This window comes from Mauremys reevesii, linkage group 8 (genome assembly GCF_016161935.1).
Source record: "Mauremys reevesii isolate NIE-2019 linkage group 8, ASM1616193v1, whole genome shotgun sequence".
In the NCBI taxonomy this organism is placed as follows: domain Eukaryota; kingdom Metazoa; phylum Chordata; order Testudines; family Geoemydidae; genus Mauremys; species Mauremys reevesii.
Genome location: NC_052630.1, coordinates 37885005 through 37903156, shown reverse-complemented (window position 1 = coordinate 37903156; position 18152 = coordinate 37885005). Strand labels below are relative to the sequence as shown.

Below are 18152 nucleotides of genomic sequence, written 5' to 3'. Positions count from 1 at the left end.
CGGATGACTGGAAAAAGGCTAATGTAGTGCCCATCTTTAAAAAAGGGAAGAAGGAAGATCCAGGGAACTACAGGCCAGTCAGTCTCACCTCAGTCCCTGGAAAAATCATGGAACAGGTCCTCAAGGAATCAATTCTGACCCACTTAAAGGAGGGGAAAGTGATCAGGAACAGTCAGCATGGATTCACCAAGGGCAAGTCATGCCTGACTAACCTAATTGCCTTCTATGATGAGATAACCGGCTCTGTGGATGAGGGGAAAGCAGTGGATGTGCTATTTCTGGACTTTAGCAAAGCTTTTGATACAGTCTCCCACAGTATTCTTGCCAGCAAGTTAAAGAAGTCTGGGCTGGATGAATGGACGGTAAGGTGGATAGAAAACTGGCTAGATGGTCGGGCTCAACGGGTAGTGATCAATGGTTCCATGTCTAGTTGGCAGCCGGTATCAAGTGGAGTGCCCCAAGGGACGGTGCTGGGGCCGGTTTTATTCAATATCTTCATTAACGATCTGGAGGATGGTGTGGACTGCACCCTTAGCAAGTTTGCAGATGACACTAAACTGGGAGGAGTGGTTGATACGCTGGAGGGTAGGGATAGGATACAGAGGGACCTAGACAAATTAGAGAATTGGGCCAAAAGAAATATGATGAGGTTCAACAAGGACAAGTGCAGAGTCCTGCACTTAGGATGGAAGAATCCCATGCACTGCTACAGACTAGGGACCGAATGGCTGGGCAGCAGTTCTACAGAAAAGGACCTAGGGGTTACAGTGGACGAAAAGGTGAATATGAGTCAACAGTGTGCCCTTGTTGCCAAGAAGGCTAATGGCATTTTGGGTTGTATAAGTAGGGGCATTTCCAGCAGATCGAGGGATGTGATCATTCCCCTCTACTCAGCACTGGTGAGGCCTCATTTGGAGTACTGTGTCCAGTTTTGGGCCCCACACTACAAGAAGGATGTGGATAAATTGGAGAGAGTCCAGCGGAGGGCAACAAAAATGATTAGGGGGCTGGAACACATGACTTATGAGGAGAGGCTGAGGGAACTGGGATTGTTTAGCCTGCAGAAGAGAAAAGAATGAGGGGGGATTTGATAGTTGCTTTCAACTACCTGAAAGGGGGTTCCAAAGAGGATGGATCTAGACTGTTCTCAGTGGTAGAAGATGACAGAACAAGGAGTAATGGTCTCAAGTTGCAGAGGGGGAGGTTTAGGTTGGATATTAGGAAAAACTTTTTCACTAGTAGGGTGGTGAAGCACTGGAATGGGTTACCTAGGGAGGTGGTGGAATCTCCTTCCTTAGAGGTTTTTAAGGTCAGGCTTGACAAAGCCCTGGATGGGATGATTTAGTTGGGTTTGGTCCTGCTTTGAGCAGGGGGTTGGACTAGATGACCTCCTGAGGTCCCTTCCAACCATGAGATTCTATGATTCTATGAAAACTCATAATTTGCTGGTCAGTATAGTCCTGGTAAAATATGTGCGGCAACACTGTATGAGAAGTTACAAGATTCCCCTGTGTGATGTTATGAACATATGTTCCAAACCACACAGCTCTGCGCAAATTGAAGCTGGCAAACAGCGCTGTCCTAAACAAAGGAATGTGTGCTCTGCTTAATTTGCATGTAAGCAGTAAACAGAGTCATCAAACAGGGAGGGGAAACAAAGGAAGTACAAACAGGTGAAAAAAACAGCAGGGAACATCCTTCCACATGCACTCTTTGGCTCCTGGATCTCAGCTGGAAATGTTTTGCAAGAGGGGGACTGAAGCTATAAAAAGGAGGGGAAAACACCTCAAGACACCTGCCTCCTCCAATTGTATTCTCTGCACCTGAAGGGGGGGGGGAAGGAAGCAGCTGATAAACTCTGGGGGAGAGCTTGTGACCTACCGTGTTTTGTCAGTAACACAGTTGACAACATAGGGTGAGAAAATTTGCTTTGAATCTAATGCAGTTTAAGTTAGGCATCAGGAAGTATTTTATCTTTATTTGTCTTGAAAGCATTTCTGACTTTTATGCCTCTTGACTTGTATGCACTTAAAAAGTTTGTAGTCCACCCTCTCCTACGGGCTCTGTGGGCAAAGATGTTGTGAGGGAAAGCAGTATAACAAATACAAACCAACTATAAAATTAAACCAAAATAAATTTTAAATACAGATACATGCAAATTATTTGAGGGTATACTTTTATGATGCTTTGTTATGTTTGGGAGCCAAAGGTGGAAACCTGTTGAAAATGTGGAAACCTGTTGAAATTGTTTGGTTAGCTTTATGCATAAATTGTTGTTTTAAAACATTTTGGTTATGACATTCTTATAACTATAATTAAAAGTGCAAACTATAAAAAGCCCAAACAAGAAATTGACATTTGTTAATATTATCTTTACCTTAATGTTGAGGTTTCCCCTTACATTTTTTTTCTTTGAATAACAAATTAAAAAAAAAACTTAAAGAACAAAACTGTGATTGATAAGAGAGAATTCTTTTGTTTGCAATTGCATTATTTGTTGAGGCAGAAATATATGTACATATATTTGTAACTGAAACCTTTTTGAACTTTGCACAAAAAATTGGTGTTAACATACTATGATTACACCCCAACCGTGATCTTAAAATAGTGTGGTACCACATCTTATATATATTTTTAAAAGGGTGTAAAATTGACTTTTGTTGCAACAAAATAAAAATAATTTGTAAAAAAAAAAAATAGTCACGTGACACACACAACATAGACACAACACACACACATGACATACAGGACAAACTTACAATTAAAAACAAATGGCGCCAAAATCCTATTCATATCTATACAAAATAACACAACCAAAAATAAAAAGTAAAAGGGTTAAACATTTGAATAAACAAATTATTACGTTATTTAAAACTTGTAGCATAAATTTGATAAAAATATATTAGTATTTGTCAAATGTATTGTATTAATTCGGTAACAAGGAATTTTTCATTACTTTATATTTAACATTATTTTAAAACTCTGCTATATGGAAATAAGAAAAGCCCATGTTTCAAATATTAGTTAATGGTTAGGATAAGAAGCAGAGAGTGCACTTCTGTTGCTTGGCAACCATATCTTCAAGAAAGTTAGGAATAATTCCAGCTGTTGCATTCCTGAAGGGTTAAAAAAATTAATTTACTGGATTTAAAGTTTTTACCTTGTTTTCTTTTTGTTTCTTGTTTTGTTCTGTTTTCAATTGCTTTATTTTTTTGGAGGTTTCTGTAAAAACTATAGCTTTTAACTTTTAAAACAAAAAGAGAGAGCCGAAGTGAGGCGAGGCGGAGCGGGGGAAGCGGGGGGTGAAGAGCAACCTAGGAAGGTAGCGAGACCTGAGCCAAGAAAGATTAACTCCATCAAGGTTAGTTATCGCAATAGGCAAAGCTTCTGCTACAGTTTCAGATTCAGTAAATTCTGGGGCTGTTGGCAGAGCTGGATACAGAGGAGTTTTAGGAGCTTCATATGGGGGTGGCAAAATTTTCTGAGAGGGACTTGGTGGGGGGGGTAGTGATGGGCTCTACCTTTTCTGTCATTATCATCTTTAGGAGAGCCTGGGGCTGCCTGTTTAGCTGCAAACATTGTGCCCCCGTGGAGGACAGAGCACAGATCGAGGGCCTTGCATATCATGCTAAACAGGACGGTGGAAACATCCTCAGATTTATATTCATCGGGTCGCAATTTTTTGGTTTTCCTAATTAAATCTAATTCTTTTATCATCTGGCAGCACCGAGGTTCTCCACAGTCTCCGTGCACTGAGGCCGCAGGGAACAATCAGCTGGCTGACACCTAAAGCTCAGGTGGCACCGAAGGAGGCATCCCGTATCTGCCAGGGTTAATGGCACAGTATAGCCTTTTAGAGTTTTGCCTGAGCCAAGGGAACAGATCCATTCTATTTTTGGATTGGTCGAATTTTGGCTAGTAAAAAGGTGACACTGCAAATGTTGGAACTGTTCAGTTTCATTATCTGCGCGGTCTGCAGCGTGCCACGGGCATGGCCCAACTCCCTTGCATCCTGTTCGTGATGCCATGTGGATTGCCACGTACACGCAGGGGCGAAAGAAAATGCAGGCCTGTAATTTACCAGGCTGCACGTGGCAATAGACTATATTGGTAAGGGATGCAAGGAGAGTATTGGGTCACGATGCAAACTGCAGACACACACACACAACTAAAGTTAATCAATTTAAAGTTTTATTGGGGATAATTACAAGGGGTAAGGGAGCAGTGTATGATTAGCTAATAGAGTTGATGAAACTGAAAACACACAATGACTAAAATATCTACTAACAATATTTATAAACAAAGATGCAGCATTTAGTAATAACCGATACTTACAAATACAAACCAACGCATAACGACCGGCAAACGTAGAAACTCTGTTTGAAACACGTGAGCTGAGAGAGAGGCTTCGAGGTGATCAGGCTCGGTTATGGGTGTACACAGGATACACAGGATTCATTTTTCTTTCTCCTCTCCCTGCCTGCACATGGCAGGCAGGCCTAAAGTACCAACTATGACATCATAGAAGTGTCATAGGGGACGGGGCCCAAAACCTATTTGTGTTCGTTTCTGATTGGCACAAGCAAAGTTTACACCATGTAGGGGAGCAGGTGCCTTAAAGTCTGGCTTCGCCCCCAAAAGGTGAGGAAATGCATATTGTTTTAGAATGCGTTCAACACTGAATGACAAAAGAAGAGGCCAGGGCAATAACGGTATGGGCAAGTTTTACAGGATGCAGACAGGAACTCATCTCAACAGTGATCTACCGTGTTTTGTCAGTAACACAGTTGACAACATAGGGTGAGAAAATTTGCTTTGAATCTAATGCAGTTTAAGTTAGGCATCAGGAAGTATTTTATCTTTATTTGTCTTGAAAGCATTTCTGACTTTTATGCCTCATGACTTGTATGCACTTAAATCTCTCTCTTTGTAGTTAGTAAACTTGTTTTAGTGTCTGATCTAATCCAGTGTGCTCAAGCTGCAGTGCCTGGGTACCAAAATTTGGGGTAACAAGTTGTGTGTACTTTGGTTTCTCTTCAGATCGTATAAATTTTTTGCCTTTTCCTTTCAAGGAATAGTGGACTGGCTATATTTGCATTTGCAGGAGTGGATGGGGTAGTACAGGACATGTTTCTGGGGGGCCGAATTTGGGACTGGGAGTGTGCTGGGCTCACTCTGGGGAGTCTTTAAGGCTGGTTGGCTGCAGCACACAGAGACATGGCTGGGAGTGACTGGCAGGCTGGAGTCAGTTTGTGAGCAAGCAGGCTGTGTAAAGGGCACCCCAGGTTAGAGGGTGGGGTGACCCAGCTGCTTATTGGGCTGGATTGTGCCCAGGGAGGTCACAGTTTGGCTTGTCTTATCTTTTAGACTTTACCAATGCCAGCTCCAGCTCCAGCCCCAGAGATTTCCCTACACTGCCCCTAGGTGGGGGTGTACACCTCCCTTGAATTTCCCCAACCCCACCTCCCACCCCACCCCACTTTTGTGAACTAGTTACATGCTATGTTGCCAATTTAGTGATTGTTTGGAAATTTGAATTGAAATTGAAACATTAATACACACTTTAAAAGCATATACACATTTTATCATACACTGTATCTGTATCTCCACTGTTTAAAGACAGAGCTGATGTTAAGTGACCACTCCAGCTAAAATCACTGATAAGCAGGTCTAAGTGCTTAGACTTGCTGTGGGATAGTCTTCCTGTGGAAGAGATGGCCCAGTCTGCACTAGCGGCAAGGTTCCCCCACTGAGAGCTCAGCTGAAATCACTGAGAGCTGGGTGGAACCTCAAGAGACCAACTCACAGAAGTCACAGTAGCAGGTGGCAGCAGAAGGTGATGGTGCAGGACCATTGGCAACAGAGCGCTCCAGTGAACGGTGGCACAATGAACAACAGTGGCCAGAGCGAACAGTGAACAGCGGGAGGAACAATCAAGGTGCCTTCTTGCCCCCCACCTGGGAGGTGAACTCATGTGAAAGCAGGTCTGAACTCTGAGTCTCCCCTGACCAAGGACAACACCAGTGACTGTTTAATGAGGCTGTTAAGAATGCTGGAGACACAACACAGTTCATGTGAACACACATGGCTGTGGCATCATACTTTCTATTTAAGCAAGAGATACCACACACTACAAACTGGAGGCCAATGTTAAGTGCATTGTCACTTGCTCATCCTGAAGTTGAACAGTGGTTCCAAACAAGACCAGCAAATGCTCACTATCTTTCTGCAAGAAACTCAACTGACTGACTAGAAGCACATGGTGCAACAGTGAAAGACTCAACAGTTAAAAAAGTGAAGAATTCTCTCACCACATTCAAAAAATTTGCATACATGGCTGATGAACGGGCAAGTATTAAGTCATTGTGTATATTATCTTGATGTCAGTGGTAGGCCAGTAGATGCAGCCGATGTGTCTTCTATAACTTGAACATCTAGAAATGCATCTGTGACAACCCACATCTTAGAGTTAAATGCTTGTCAATTGGACCCCAAACAGATGGCTGCTTGTGCATTTGATGGAGCTGCAAACTTCTCTGGAAGACATGATGGAGTACAAGCTTTGCTCAGAGAAAAGTGTAACCCTAATCTCTCCTATACACACTGCAGAGGCCATCTACTCCAACTAGTATGAGCTGCAGACTCTTCAAAAGACATTTTAAAAGCTATACATTTAATGTCTTCATTATATTCTTTTTTCAACAAGAGTCCAAAAAGACTGAATATCTTGGGAAAAAATAGAAGATGCACTGGGACTGAAATTTAAATTAGTCCAACCTGGGAAAACTCTCTGGCTTTCTCATGAGCGATCCTTGGCTGTTGTCTTGAAATTACTCCAGCCGTTATTACTGGCTTTGGAAAGTATCTACCAAAATGGGATGGATCTAAGTAGTGAGGCTGGTGGATTACGTTTGCTACTACGTTCAGAGAAGACTATTGCCATTCTCTTTCTTGTAAGTCTACTGTTGAAACCACTTGGGTCATTAAACAATGCCATCCAGGCATCTGCTACAACAGTAGTAGATCCTTGTCCAGCAATAGAAGCTACATTTGGACCAATCAGAGAGCTATCCATTGAAAAAGTACTAGAAGAAGAGACAGTTACTCACCGTAGTAACTGTTGTTCTTCGAGATGTGTTGCTCCTATCCATTCCAGTCAGGTGTGCGCGCCGCGTGTGCACGGCTCTCCGGAACATTTTTACCCTAGCAACTCCGGCGGGCCGGCTGGCGCCCCCTGGAGTGGCGTCGCTATGGCGCCTGTTATATACCCCAGCCGGCCCGTCCGCTCCTCAGTTCCTTCTTGCCGGCTACTCCGACAGTGGGGAAGGAGGGCGGGTCTGGAATGGATAGGAGCAACACATCTCGAAGAACAACAGTTACTACGGTGAGTAACCGTCTCTTCTTCTTCGAGTGATTGCTCCTATGCATTCCAGTCAGGTGAATCCCAAGCCTTACCTAGGCGGTGGGGTCGGAGTGAGACGTCGCGGAGCGTAATACTGCTGAGCCGAAGGCTGCATCGTCTCGTGATTGCTGCACCAACGCGAAGTGGGAGGGGAAGGTGTGTACAGAAGACCAGGTAGCCGCTCTACAGATGTCCTGGATGGGGACATGGGCCAGGAAGGCAGCCGACGAGGCGTGTGCTCTCGTTGAGTGAGCTGTGAGTCGGCATGGTGGCACGCCAGCAAGCTTGTAGCACGTCCGAATACATGCCGTAACCCATGAGGAAATTCGTTGCGAGGAGACCGGCTGCCCTTCATGCGGTCGGCGACTGCTATAAACAGCTGGGTCGAACGTCGGAAGGGCTTCGTCCGCTCGATGTAAAAGGCAAGCGCCCTGCAGACGTCCAGGGTGTGCAGTTGTTGCTCACGAGGTGAGGCATGCGGCTTCGGGAAGAAGACCGGGAGGAAGATTTCCTGGTTAAGGTGGAAGGCCGACACCACCTTAAGGAGGAAGGCCGGGTGTGGTCGAAGCTGCACCTTGTCTCTGTGGAAGACGGTGTAAGGTGGACCAACCATTAGAGCACGGAGCTCAGAGACTCGTCTTGCTGATGTAATTGCGACGAGGAAGGCTGTCTTCCAGGAGAGGTAGAGCAGAGAGCACATGGCTAGAGGCTCGAAGGGGGGACCCATCAGCTTGGCCAGCACGAGGTTCAAATCCCAGGTCGGGGCAGGACGCCGCACCGGCGGGTACAAGTGATCCAGGCCTTTAAGGAAGCGGGAAACCATCTGGTTGGAGAAGATGGACCGACCTTCCGTAGGTGGACGAAAGGCGGACACTGCTGCCAGATGTACCCTCAAGGAGGCGACCGCCAGACCTTGCTCCTTAAGGTACCAGAGGTAGTCCAGGATGGTAGGGACAGGGACTAGGAAGGGATTGAGGCCTCATTGGTCACACCAGAGCGCGAACCACTTCCATTTCGCCAGATAGGTGGAGTGAGTGGAAGGCTTCCTACTCTCTAGCAGGACTCGCTGTACAGCCGCTGAACAGTCCCTCTCCGCGTGGGTCAACCACGCAGGTACCAAGCTGTAAGATGGAGGGACTGCAGGTTCGGATGGTGGAGTCTGCCGAAGTCCTGCGTGATGAGGTCCGGCCATAACGGAAGGGGGATGGGATCCCGAACAGAGAGCTCGAGCAGCAGGGTGTACCAATGTTGCCTCGGCCAGGCCGGAGCCACGAGTATGACACTGGCTCTGTCTCTCCACAGCTTCTGTAGCACTCGGTGTATGAGCGGGAACGGAGGGAAGGCATAGAGGAGGTGATCCTTCCAGGGGTAAAGGAAGGCGTCCGACAGGGAGCCCGGCGAGTGACCCTGGAATGAGCAAAACAGGTGGCACTTCCTGTTCACCTTGGAGGCGAATAGGTCTATCCGGGGAAACCCCCACCTCCAGAAGATTGTGTGGACGACATCGGGACGGAGAGACCACTCGTGGGAGAGGAACGACCTGCTGAGATGGTCGGCCAGCGTGTTCTGCACTCCCGGAAGAAAGGACGCTTCCAGGTGAATCGAGTGGGTTACGCAGAAGTCCCACAGGAGCAGCGCTTCCTTGCAGAGGAGGGAGGAGCGGGCTCCGCCCTGCTTGTTCACGTAGAACATTGCCGTGGTGTTGTCCTTGAACACTGTCACACAGCGGCCTTGCAGGCGGGTGCGGAAGGTGTGACATGCCAAACGGATCGCTCGCAGCTCGCGGATATTGATGTGCAGAGCGAGCTCTTGGGGCGACCAAAGGCCATGGGTGTGAAGGTCGCCCAGGTGAGCTCCCCAACCGAGCACTGAGGCATCCGTGGTCAGAGTGGCGGATGGACAAGGAGGGTGGAACGGGACTCCCACACACACGACCTCCGGGTCGAGCCACCAGCGGAGGGACTCGAGGGTCGGCTTGGTGATCGTGACCACCATGTCGATGGGATCTCGATGCGGCCGGTAAACCAACGCGAGCCAAGACTGGAACGGGCGGAGGTGGAGCCGCGCGTACGCGGTGACATACGTACACGATGCCATGTGGCCCAGGAGGCGGAGGCAGGATCGCACCGTCGTGGTCGGGAAGGTGACGAGGTCCTGGATGATGGAGACCATCGTCTGGTGCCGAGATCGCGGTAGGCAGGCGCGGGCCAACGAGGAGTCGAGGACTGCTCCAATGAACTCCACCCGCTGCGACGGAATCAAGGTGGACTTCTCGGCATTGATGAGAAGACCGAGTCGCTGAAAGAGGGACAGGATTTCTGTCATCTGGCCCATTACCAGGTGCCGAGACGTTCCGCGAACCAGCCAATCATCGAGATACGGGTAGACGTGTATCTGACGACGGCGGAGGGCTGCGGCAACCACTGCCATGCACTTGGTAAACACCCTCAGTGCGGTGGATAGGCCGAATGGCAACACTGTGAACTGGTAGTGTGCGTTGTTCACCACGAAACGCAGGTAGCGTCGATGGGGAGGGTAGATCGCGACATGGAAGTAGGCGTCCTTCATGTCGAGGGCGGCAAACCAGTCTCCCGGATCCAGAGAGGGAATGATGGTCCCCAGGGTGACCATGCGAAACTTGGGCTTGAGCAGATATTTGTTCAGCTCTCGAAGGTCCAGGATAGGACGTAGCCCTCCTTTCGCTTTGGTGATGAGAAAATAACGGGAATAGAATCCCCTGCCCCGCCTGTCTTGAGGCACTGCCTCTATGGCACCCACGCTCAACAGAGACTGGACCTCTTGTAAGAGGAGTTGCTTGTGAGAGGGGTCCCTGAAGAGGGACAGGGAGGGTGGGTGGGAAGGGGAGCGCGAAACAAACTGAAGGCGGTATCCCGACTGGACTGTTTGAAGCACCCAGTTGTCCATTGTTATTTGGGACCACGCCGAAAAGAAATGGGAAAGGCGATTGTAAAACAAAAGGGTAGGATCCGGTAGGGAGAGTGATTGGCCGTCCTCGGGCGTCCCATCAAAAGGCCTGTTTGGACCCTTGGGGGGCCTTGGAAGGGGCCTGGGCCTGATTGCGCCTGTTGCCGGATGGTCGACAGCGATTCGGGCCTGGTCGCCTGCTGTTGTATGGGCGGTACCGTTGTTGAGGGAAAGACCGGGAGGGTTGTTGCCGGAAGGACCTGCGCTGAGGATCCGGTGTGTGCATCCCGAGGGTGCGGATGGTGATGCGACCGTCCTTCAGGGTCTGGATCCGGGAATCAGTTTTCTCGGAGAAAAGACCCTGTGTGTCAAAGGGCAGGTCCTGCAACGTATACTGCACCTCCGGTGGCAGGGTGGAGGACTGCAGCCAGGAGATGCGCCGCATCGTCACCCCTGAGGCCAAGGTCCGAGCTCCCGAGTCCGCAGAGTCAAGGGCGGCCTGGATGGAGGACCTGGACGATTTCTTCCCCTCCTCCAACAACGCGGAGAACTCCTGGCGGGAGGCTGTTGGTAGGAGCTCTGTAAATTTCGCCAGGGACACCATGATGTCGTACACGTACCTGGCGAGGAGGACCATCTGGTTGGCGATGCGAAGTTGCAAGCCGCCCGCCGAGTAGACCTTGCGGCCTAACAGGTCCATTCGCTGCGCGTCCTTCGACTTTGGCGCAGGGGCAGGTTGACCATGCCTCTCCCTATCGTTGACCGACTGAATGACCAATGACTCCGGGGTCGGGTGAGTATACAGATACTCGTAGCCCGTGGGGGGGACAGAGTACTTGCGCTCAACCCCACGGGCCGTAGGAGGGATGGACGCAGGCGTCTGCCAGAGTGTGGTGGCATTTTTTTGTATCGTCCGAACGAACGGTAATGCCACGCGCACTGGAGCCTCCGCTCCAACGACATTTGTTATGGGGTCCTCGTCCTCCTGGACCGCCGCCACGGGGAGAGCCATGGCCGTCGCCACGCGGCGAAGCAGGTGTTGGTGCGCCTTTAGGTCTATCGGCGGAGGATCCTTGGCAGATGCTCCGGCCACCGCCTCATCAGGTGAGGACGAGGAGGATAAGCCCTGGACGACAGCCTCCGTCGATGGATCTGCTGACTGCTTGTCAGCTGGGTCAGGCTGCGTGTGCCTCTGGGGGTCAGGCGGAATGGAAACCGCGCCCGGTGACGAAGGGGCCGGTCGGCTGACGGTCGCCTCTGGTACCCTGCACTCGGAGGCAGGGGCTCTTGGAGGGAATGGCACCCCTTGAGTCTCATACTGGGCCCAGGGAACCCAGAAGCCCCACTGCTGTGCCCCCTGAGGTTGGCCTTGTGGGGTAGGTGGCAGGTGCCCGTTACTGTCTGCCCCGGAAGCAACCGACGCCATGGAGGCGCCGAGGCGCTGACGGATTGCGCCGTCGACTGAGGCAGTCTGTCCCCGGACGGTGCCAAGGATCGGTGCCGGTCTGCACGGTACCGGGATGGTGACCGAGACCAACGTCCGCTGCGGTGCCGGGAGCTCGACCGGTGCCGGGAGCTCGACTGGGATCCGGACCTGTGGCGCCGGGAGCGGCTACGCGAGTCGCGGTGCCGGGAACAGTGCCGGGAAGCAGACCTCCGTCGGTGCCGACGCGAAGGCGATCGGGACCTGGAGCGACGCCGGGAGTGCGACCGGTACCGCGATGTCGAACGGTACCGGGACTGCGACCGGCGTCGGGACGGCGACTGGTACCGTGATGGCGAGCGGTGCCGAGATCTCGAGCGACGGGACGGAGACCTGCGGCGGGACCGGGAACGTGACCGGGACTGGGAGCGTCGTCCGTGCCGTCTGTCCAGAGAGGGGGGCCGTATCATCATTGCCGGCTTTCCCGCTGAAACGACAGCCCGCACCGGCGGTGCCGGGGGCCGGAGGCTCGGTGCCTCTGTGAGCTCTATGAGCTCGCGCGCCGTGGAGAAAGTCTCTGGCGTCGATGGCAGCCGGAGCTCAACCGCGGTCGGTGCCGGGGAGCATGGCGGTGCCGGACTCGACGGCCCTTGCGGCGCCGGAGTCAACGGCCCGGTGCACGTCCTGTGCACAGCCACAGCGGGGACCGCAGGTGGCACAATTGTCTTGGCTGGGCCCTCAGCGTGGGGCTTGGCACCCGCTTTCGCCGGCTTGCGCTTCCTTGATGGCGACAGGGAGCGGTGCCGGGCCTTCGGTGCCGGTGGCTGAGGTCGCGGAGTCTCGGTGCCGGAACGGCCCGGGGCCGGCGATGCGCTCCGTACCGATGAAGCCTTCGGCGCCAGCGCGGACGGTGCCGGGGGCTGGAGCGAAGCCTCCATGAGGAGCTGCTTTAATCTTATGTCCCGCTCCTTACGCGTCCGGGGTTTGAAAGAGGAACAGATAGGGCACTTATCTGCCCTGTGACTCTCACCGAGGCAACGGAGGCAGGAGTCGTGCGGATCCCCTACTGGCATAGGCCGCTGGCAAGATGCACAGGGCTTAAAGCCCGGTGCCTTGGGAATGAGCCTGCACCGGGGAAGGAAAGGGAGGGGAAACCCCCCTTAACCTTATCCTAAAAACGAACTATCTAACTAACAGAAACTATCTACACTAATCACTAAACGAACTATATACACGAGAAAGTAGCGAGAGCTAGGGTTGTGGAGGACAGAGAGCACTCCACAGTTCCAACTGGCCGTCACGGGCGGTAAGAAGGAACTGAGGAGCGGCCGGGCCGGCTGGGGTATATAACAGGCGCTGGGGTATATAACAGGCGCCAGCCGGCCCGCCGGAGTTGCTAGGGTAAAAATGTTCCGGAGAGCCGTGCACGCACGGCGCGCACACCTGACTGGAATGCATAGGAGCAATCACTCGAAGAAGAAGCAAAGACTTCAGTCCAGAAGTTGACTAATGAAGGCATTTATATTGAATTCTTAAGTGAAGATGACAAGAAGTGTTTGTTAAGACAACTGAAAAAGTACAGACTTGATTCTTAAAAATCTATAACAGCAACTTCTAGATTCTACTCAACCTCTATGTAGCTTTTACAGATCCCTGTCCTATAAAACACTGACAGTTGAGTGGAGTGAGGCAGCCCCATTGCTGGTAGTGCCATGTGCTCAGGACAGAATAGAGAATTTGAACACAAAAAGAAGTAGGAATTCATCTCTTGCTACTCCCAGTCACAACAGCTACAGTTGAGTGTTCTTTTTTCATCACTGAATAGAATTTTGTGTTCTGAAAGAAGTCAGCTTCTGCCTGATCATGTGAATGAACTAATGAGCATATCAATCAAAGGAATGGAAGTACCGGACACACAAGAAGCTACCAAAGATGAATGCACTGCATTCAAGAAGTTCATTAACAGAGTTGTGCAACATTATAACAAGAAACCAAGAAGGATGTAGACGTAGTGCTTCATAGAAGGCTTGAGTAGCCAACTTTAATTTGTGTGATTTTTAAAACATGAGTTAAATCTAATTAAATGGTCATGAAGCATCTTTCAGTTTTTACTATGGTGCCATACAGTCCACCTTCACCACCACAGTCTCAGCCCTCATCGGCCCTGACCCCACCCTCTGTAAATTCAAACACCTCCCCCGAGTTTCAATTCCTGGGGAAAACACTGTCCAGCCCATTTCCATGTCCTTTTTCTTGTCCCCCACAAAAGGACACTTATTATCATTTTAAAAGGCTGTCACATGTGAGGAGTTTCAACATCAGAGCCAGAAGCTGCATTGTCTGCCCTCGGTGTTCTTGTGTCTCCCCTTTGGTGTGTGTTCAGCTTGTTTTGTCTTCTAGAAAGCAGGATCAGGCTTTAACAACAGCTCTAGCTAACTTCTCTTTTCCCCGAAAGGCCAGTTATTACCATCTCTGATACCATCTAAGAGACTCCAACAAGGGGCTTCTCCTTCTAAAGACTCTCTAGCTAAGGGGAAGGGACCCAGGGATGTGGTTACACTGACAGCCTTACACATTCTAAACGCTTGAACTGTTTTTCCTCCTTTGCTGTATCTTCAATAACAGGCTGTTTAAAGGGGTGTTGCCAGGGTACGAAGCAGGCTGGGGTCTCTGGGTAGCAAACCCCGACCCCTGTGTAACCCTGTTTAGTACTGAACAGTGACTGGGTCACATTAACACCTCTGACTCTTTGGGCCCATGAATTAACATGAGCACTGACCTAGTTGTGGGGGCTATCAGTTGCGATGAGGAGCACTGGAAAAGCTGGTGGGGGCAGGCCTGGGATAACAAATGAACAATAGAGCTTTAACCTTCCCAATAACCTTCCATCAGAAAATCTCAGTGTTTACCAAACAGCATCTAATTAATCCTCCCAGCACCCCGGTGAGGTAGGTAAGGGACTGGGGAGTCACAGCAGCGCCTTCACCGTCTGGTTGGAGAGAGCTTCTAGGCTTGACTCGAGCTCTGGCTCCTTCCCAGTATCCCTGGGGCCTGAGGTTGTGAGCGCTTATCCACAGCAAAGCACAAGGGGAATGTAACACATGGGTGGGAGCCATGTGATTGAAAACTCTTACCAGGCATTGAACAGCCATTCAGATATGGATGCCCTCTACTTGAAAACTGGTTTGGGCTAACATTGACAAACTCATCTCACACGCCCCGGGGGGCCTAGCACAAAGGTCAAGCTGAATAGCTTCATCCAGCGCCTAATTTGTATAGGGCCATATTCCCCTCTCTGCAGGAAATGCTGCATGTTTGCACCCATGGATTTTCCTTTGCTCTCCCCTGAGGTATGCGGGAGCTCCAGGCCATCTGCTGTGCCTCTGTGTTTCCCACCTCCCTGGGCACCTCCTGCTGGAGCCCCTGCACCCAGAATTCCCCTAAGAGGGCAGGATTCTCACATGACTGTGGGACAGTGGGTGAGCTAAGGCTGATGGGGGTCAGCAATAATCGCCCTGCTAGAGGCAGTGGGGTGCAAAAAGCACCCCTCCCCCGGCCCCAGAACCATGCTCAACCCTACCTCTGGGGTCCGTCTAAAGAGGGGAAATGATGCAGGGGAGTGGGCACTTCCCCCCCACCTTCCATGTCCCTTGGGGGTATGATCCTTAGTTATTTCCCCATGAGGAGATCAGCTTTGCTCAAAGCTTTGTAGACCCTGAGCTGGGTGGTTGCTGCTGGATGGCATCACAGCTCCGTAGTACCTCCAGGGAAGGTAAAAGCTCCCTCCCCCCCTGACTTTACAAGCTCCTCAGCCTTCATCCTGCAGAGCTGGTATGCTCTGTGTGTGCAGCTAGGAAGCTTACAAATCCTGCAGGCCATTTACCTGGTGCTGATCACCATGGACCCATGACCGCTCTCTCAAGGATCAAAAGCCAACAGCTGCACTGGGGGGAGGGATAGCTCAGTGGTTTGAGCATTGGCCTGCTTAAACCCATGGTTGTGAGTTTAATCCTTGATGAGGCCATTTAGGGATCGGGGGCAAAAATATGTCTGGGGATTGGTCCTGCTTTGAGCAGGGGGTTGGACTAGATGACCCCCTGAGGTCCCTTCCAACCTTGATATTCTATGAAGGTTTTAACCTGCATTGTCAGTCTCAGAATTCACATAGCTCTTCATCAAGGTCAGTCATTAAATTTGAAGACACAAATATCAGGGAAATCATTAAGGCTGGAATTTTCAAAGGGTCCTAAGTGAGTTAGGTGCCCAATTCTTGCTGACTTGCCTTAGGAAGGACTAAAGCCAACATTGTACAAGCCCCTCCTTTCTACAATCTTAATTATAGTGGCCACTTTTGCTTGCTCTATAATGTAAAAATCCTTGATTCCCAGTATCTTTCATTTCAACAGCCAACCAGACATTGTGAACCTTGAGGGGAAAGATGGGGTATCATGTTCAGGTTTAGGTAGCTGTAGCAGTTTGCAGACAAAATGAAAATCTAAGAGCTGGGCACATTAGGCCTCCTTTTAAATCCCAGATTCTTCAAAGGCATTTAGGCTCCTAACTTCCACTGACAGTGAAGGAAGCTAGAAGCCAAAATACCTTTGGGGATCTGGCCCTAAGTTACTACACCTGCTTGGAGTCCTCCCCAGTATTCCAGGGCATGGAAGGAAAGCTCTAGCCCCAAGTCCCTCACACCTAAGCCTTTCTAGCTCAGAAATCCTTGCAGAGCAAATGTCTAGCCAGTGTTCTTGTGTGTGGAGAGCTGTCTATGGAAAGCTGTTTGTGGTTGCTGTTCTAGTCATTACAACAAAACTTTGGGTATAGAAGCCCTTTGCAGAGAAACATTTCACCATGGAAATCTAGCAGGTAGGACAATTCCTCATAAACCAATTGCTCTGAGAGGGATTAATAGACCCTATGCTTGCAGCATATGAGGAAGGAAACAGAGTCTTGTTGCTGCCACCCCGGGAGCGAAAAGGAGCCACTGTCTCCTCCTACGGTGTCTCCCCAGGGAGTGACATCACCAGTGCTTCTGTTCCTTAAGTCTCCTAACTAGTGAAATGGAGCCCTGTTGCTGCCATGTCCCAGATCTCCTGGGAGGCGACAACCAGCCCCCACTAATTCTGTTTCAATGCCTTCCTGGGTTTGATATACGGGGAAATTCCCTATGAGTTGTCTGTATTCTTCACTATGCATTTTCCAGGACAGTTACTGCTTTAAAACAGTGTCAGAAAGAACCACACACAACTCTTGGAAATGTTTAGAATCTAAATCAACTCCCTTAAAAATAAAATCAGGAAATTCCTAGACCCTTGTTGAGTCAGTAAGACGGTGGACAAGGTTGACAAGAAAAAAGGCAAAAACTAGAAAACCAAACATGAAATTCCCAAAAATAACTGAATTCAAGGCTGGAGTTAGTTCATTAGTTGACCTTTGGGCCTGCTCATCACCAGCCAGTGGGGACACCAGGATGTTGCAGACAGTGCTGACTGACTAGCAAGAACAATATCACATTGTCTGTGGTTACGTGGGTTCTTTCCCCCTCTCTGAGGAAGATCTCACAGCCCAGGGCAGTGAGCAGGTTCCATGGACACATGCAGTTAGTGTGAGCAGCGTAGAGGCCAGAGGGGGCCTGTCTCTGCATGCAGGTGTGAGGCTGAGGAGCCCTCCCTTCATTCAGCCCTGCTCAGAGGTCAGCCGCAATGTGTCTCAGGAGCACAGCCATGCTAGCAGCACTGCTAGCTCAGGGTGATACATACTGCATTTGCTAAAGAGAGGTGGAGCTGCCATGTCAGCCAGCATTCCTCCCAGCACACCCCTGCAACAGGGCATGTCCTGTTCTCCTCCCACTCTAAAACGGGGCTGTGCCTACAGGGCACAAGGCAGTTCTACAGGAGGTGGGTGCCTGTAGATCACCACCTGCATGTGACAGGTGAGGCCAGGAATGAGATGGGTTTTCTGCTACTTCCAGTCTGCATAAGAAAAGCACCAGAGATGGGGTGATGTGTTGTTGGGCTCCTAGGGGACAGTAGGGGAAGGAGGGCGATGACTGAAGAGTGCACATGGAGGGTAAGGTGAGAGAAACTCTGATTCGGAAACTGCAGTTGTAAGCAGAGTTGTGGGAGAGTGAGGCTGTCTATGCCCTTTGTGTGCATCCAAGAGGTAAGATTCAGGTTCCTAAGAGCCTACCAAGGAAGGTGGGTAGAGGCCAAATCTGGCCAGGATTGGCTGGGCCCAGCTCCTCAGAGATATATGAGCACCACACTCCCATTGGAATCAGTGGAAGCTATGAGCCTAAATACCTTCACGGAGCTGGGCTGTGGCCACTGACTAGATGTGTGAGAAGACCGCAGCATTGGGAGGGCTCTCCTGGAAACCAAAGTGCAGTAAAGAGGAGTCCCA

General features: G+C 50.2%; 1 protein-coding gene across 4 annotated transcripts in view; it reads right to left on the bottom strand.

Moving 5' to 3' along the window:
* The window catches only part of RELL2 (RELT like 2), a 79733-nt gene that overhangs the window by 7648 nt on the left and 53933 nt on the right, over positions 1-18152 (bottom strand). Inside the window, exon 1 of one of the 4 annotated variants that reach the window (XR_005583485.1) lies at positions 4336-4392. The exons of the other annotated variants lie outside the window; for them this stretch is intronic. The gene's annotated coding sequence lies outside the window, so the exon portion shown is untranslated. Of the gene's footprint in view, positions 1-4335; positions 4393-18152 lie in introns of those variants that run through there. 4 annotated transcript variants of the gene reach the window in all.